Source organism: Schistocerca cancellata, chromosome 2, assembly GCF_023864275.1.
Source record: "Schistocerca cancellata isolate TAMUIC-IGC-003103 chromosome 2, iqSchCanc2.1, whole genome shotgun sequence".
Classification (NCBI taxonomy): Eukaryota; Metazoa; Arthropoda; class Insecta; order Orthoptera; family Acrididae; genus Schistocerca; species Schistocerca cancellata.
Window position 1 is genome coordinate 220,955,072 of NC_064627.1, and position 4,734 is coordinate 220,959,805.

Here is a 4,734-nt window from a genome sequence, read left to right on the forward strand (position 1 = left end):
AGGTGGAGGCATTACTTTTCAGTCAACCTTCATACAATTTGTACAAGAACCAACAGAGAATACTTATCAGTAAGCAACAGTAGCATCGGCAGACAGACTCATATTGCCACCCACACTACCCGGCAGATTATCTATGTCAGTGGTTCCCAACAAGTGGTCCGCGGTCCCCCAGGGGTCCGCGAGCTATGCCAGACGGGTCCGCAAGATGCTGTTAGAATTAAAAAATATATTAAATATATTTCGTATGATAAGAGATTTTTTTGTTTTGGCCGCATCCGGCATGAACAGAGCTTTAGCGAACGCTAACTTCTACGTCTAGCGTCTTCCTAGAGCCAACTGGCACTAGCACAATCTAGCTGAAAACTAGAATTAGACAGAGGCAAATAGTTCTGCCGTATGCCGTTAGACTGCACGCGCTGCCTCTTTGGAGCTGACAAAGACAATAATGCATATGCCAATGTTTTTTCTAAGTACAAAAAATAGAAAACGTATAAAAAGACTCTTAATTTGGATTTTTAAGTACTTGATACTGTGTTATGACAAGGTATCAATCATGCTCGATGAGGGGGTCCTCGAGAAAATTTTGTTGGGAACCCCTGATCTATGTACATGGAGAACAAGCGAGGTGCTGTCACAATACTCTAAACACGCTGACTTTACCTTTTTCTCTAGTGAACACTCATCGTCCAGACAATATGTATTGGGTTCCAGTATTCAATAACACTTCGAAAAAATCTCACATTTGAGTATATATTCCATATACTCGGACCTTTTCTGTCTTTTTCAAATGTTTTCATTTCGAGATTCAATTGGCACTAACTCTCTTGTATGGGTTCGATAATAAAATATTATCCTTTACGGTGAACGCATTTAATATCGACATTACAAATTCCCTTTTAATAACTGGCTTACTTAGTTGTCTGCTCTAGAGCACGAACGTTGCAGAAAGCCGACTCACAACTGCTCATATGCTTCAGTCAGTATTCCAAGCAGACGGCAAAGTAATCTCATCAATGGATAGCGAAAATAATCCAGGAGTCACAGAAGTATACGTTGCTTTCATTGTAAACATTCACAACGACATATAGTGCATTGGCTCGGAGAAAATCTGCGACTCCTAACAAAATAAAGAAACGGAAACATTATCTCCCGTTCCTGAAAACAAGTCTTACGGGTTTTCAGAGCTTTAACAAGATCTGACAATGCGACAGTGTTAAAAATAACAACATATGTGTATACTTGTATCCTGGAAAAGACTTCTGAGCCGGGGTGGCTCTAATCTTGGCGGTATGGCATACCACTGACGCCACTAACTACTTACGAGAGTGAGTCAAATGAAAACCTTAAATATTTTTTAAAATATTATTTATTGTGCATAAGTGGTACAAACCTCTATCACTTTTCAACATAATCTCCCCACGCTCAATACAAGTCCTCCAGCGCTTACAAAGTGCATAAATTCCTTTAGAAAAAAATTCTTTTGGTAGTCCGCGCAACCACTCATGCACCGCATGGCGTACCTCTTCATCAGAAAAGAACTTCTTTCCTCCCATTGCGTCTTTGAGTGGTCCAAACATACGGAAATCACTCGGGGCAAGGTCTGGTGGGTATGGTGGATGAGGAAGACACTCAACATGCTGGTCTGTGATTATTGCAACTGTTGTATGGGCTTCCCACGCCCGGGTTCCCGGGTTCGATTCCCGGAGGGGTCAGGGATTTTCTCTGCCTCGTGATGGCTGGGTGTTGTGTGCTGTCCTTAGGTTAGTTAGGTTTAAGTAGTTCTAAGTTCTAGGGGACTGATGACCATAGATGTTAAGTCCCATAGTGCTCAGAGCCATTTGAACCATTTTTTTGTTGTATGGGTAGTGTGGGGCCTTACATTGTCATGTTGCAAAAGGACACCTGCTGACAGCAATCCACGTCGCTTTGATTTGAATACAGGCCTCAGATGATTTTTTTAGGAGATCTGTGTATGATGCACTGGTGACAGTGGTCCCTCTAGGCGTGTAATGCTCCAAAATGATGTGTTTTTCATCCCAAAAGAGAGTCAGCATAACCTTCCCTGCTGATCATTCTGTTCGAAACTTCTTTGGTTTTGGTGATGAGGAACGGCGCCATTCCTTTCTCACTCTCTTCATTTCTGGTTGGAGTAAGTGAACCCAAGTTTCATCCCCAGTAACGATTCTTGTGAGGAAGCCATCTCCTTCTATTTCAAAGTGCCAAAGAAGTTCTTCACAAGCATCAACACGTCGTGGCACCCATCTTGCAGACACTTTGTGAAACTGGAGCGCAACATGCACAATGTGGTGTGCTGACCCATGACTAATCTGTAAACATGCTGCAATGTCATTCAGTGTCACTCGGCGGTTTTCGTTCACTATGGCTTCAACTGCTGCAATGTTCTGTGGAGTCACGACTCTTTGTGCCTGACCTGGACGAGGAGCATCATCCACTGAAGTCACACCATTTGCGAACTTCCTACTCCATTCGTACACTTGCTGCTGTGAGAAACATGCATCACCATACTGAACCTTTATTCGTCGATGAATTTCAATAGGTTTCATACCTTCACTAGGCAAAAACCGAATAACAGAACGCTGTTCTTCCCTGGTGCAAGTCACAAGTGGGGCGGCCATCTTTATACTGATACTGCGACGGTATGTGTGCATCTGCACTATGCTGCCACCTGCAGACCATTCTGCACGCTGTTTGTAGCACGCTTACCAACTTGTAGGATAACGGCGCGAAATTTCGATTTGTTATTACAAATTTAAGGTTTACATTTGACTCACCCTCGTAGATTGCCGATATCGATTCGCTCGTGTGTTGCGAACTAAGAGCTTTGGTCGAGGTATATATATATATATATATATATATATATATATATATATATATATATATGTGTGTGTGTGTGTGTGTGTGTGTGTGTGTGTGTGTGTGTGTGTGTGAGAGAGAGAGAGAGAGAGAGAGAGAGAGGCACGTCGCTGGCAAGTTGCGGCCTTTGGAGGCCTCTGGCTGTTCGGCGTGGGTCTCGAGAAGCGGCGTAAGGTTAAATCGGTCGTGGGCAAGCCTAGCGGACTCGCTTAAGAATTGGTAGCGGCGGGCGGCGCGGAGACACACGGACGTCGCCCTCAACCTGGTCGGCAAGTTCTCGGTTTACTCTGCAAACTTAAGGTTACCGCACCTCGAAGATCACCTGTGTGCGTTGGAGGCAATAACGTCCTGGCTGGAATCCTTCAAATCACGGCTCCTTCACACCTCAGTGGAGCTGAGAGTTGTTCTCTTACTTTGAGTGCTTGATATCGTTAAGGCCATGTCTGTGGTATATGGAACTGGACCTGTTATATTAACGCGTCTACGAGTGTTTGAGCGCATGACCGTCGGTCAGTGTTACTAATTGCAAAAAAATGGTTGATATGGCTCTGAGCACTATGGGACTTAACATCTGAGGTCATCAGTCCCCTAGAACTTAGAACTACTTAAACCTAACTAACCTAAGGACATCACACACATCCATGCCCGAGGCAGGATTCGAACCTGCGACCCTAGCGGTCGCGCGGTTCCAGACTGAAGCGCTTAGAACAGGTCGGCCAAACCAGCCGGCTTACTAATAGCAATTCGTGTTCTAGACCATATGTCGTGCAAGTGTAAGGCTATTCCCTGTGATAGGTTTCATAATGGGAATAAGTTGTAACACGATCTGTGTGGGAGGCAGGGTTGTAGATGTGTATGTTTGTGTTATTACATCAGCAGACGCTGATATGATCAGTTGTGAATACTATTAATTTTAAGGGGTGTTAAATTTAACCTGTATTGGTACCCGCTGTGCTGTTAATTTACACTACTGGCTCTTAAAATTGCTACACCAAGAAGAAACGCATATCATAAACGGGTATTCATTGGACAAATATATTATACTAGAACTGACATGTGATTACATTTTAACGCAATTTGGGTGCATAGATCCTGAGAAATCAGTAGCCAGAACAACCACCTCTGGCCGTGATAACGGCCTTGATGCGCCTGGGCATTTAGTGAAACAGAGCTTGGATGGCCTGTACAAGTACAGCTGCCCATGCGGCTTCAACACGATACCACAGTTCATCAAGAGTACTAACTGGAGTATTGTGACGAGCCAGTTGCTCGGCCACCATTGACCAGACGTTTTCATTGGTGAGAGAACTGATGAATGTGCCGGACAGGGCAGCAGGCGAACATTTTCTTTATCCAGAAAGGCCCGTACAGGACCTGCAACATGCCGTCTTGCATTATCCTGCTGAAATGTAGGGTTTCGCAGGGATCGAATGAAGGGTAGAGCCACGGGTCGTAACACATCTGAAATGTAACGTCCACTGTTCAAAGTGCCGTCAATGCGAACAAGAGGTGACCGAGACGTGTAAGCAACGGCACCCCATACCATCACGCTGGGTGATACGCCAGTATGACGATGACGAATACACGCTTCCAATGAGCGTTCACCTAGATAACGCCAAACACGGATGCGACCATCATGATGCTGTAAACAGAACCTGGATTCATCCGAAAAAATGACGTTTTGCCATTCGTGCACCCAGGTTCGTCGTTGAGTACACCATCGCAGGCGCTCCTGTCTGTGATGCAGCGTCAAGGGTAACAGCAGCCACGGTCTCCGAGATGATAGTCCATGCTGCTACAAACGTCGTCGAACTATTCATGCAGATGTTTGTTGTCCTGCAAACGTCCCTATCTGTTGAC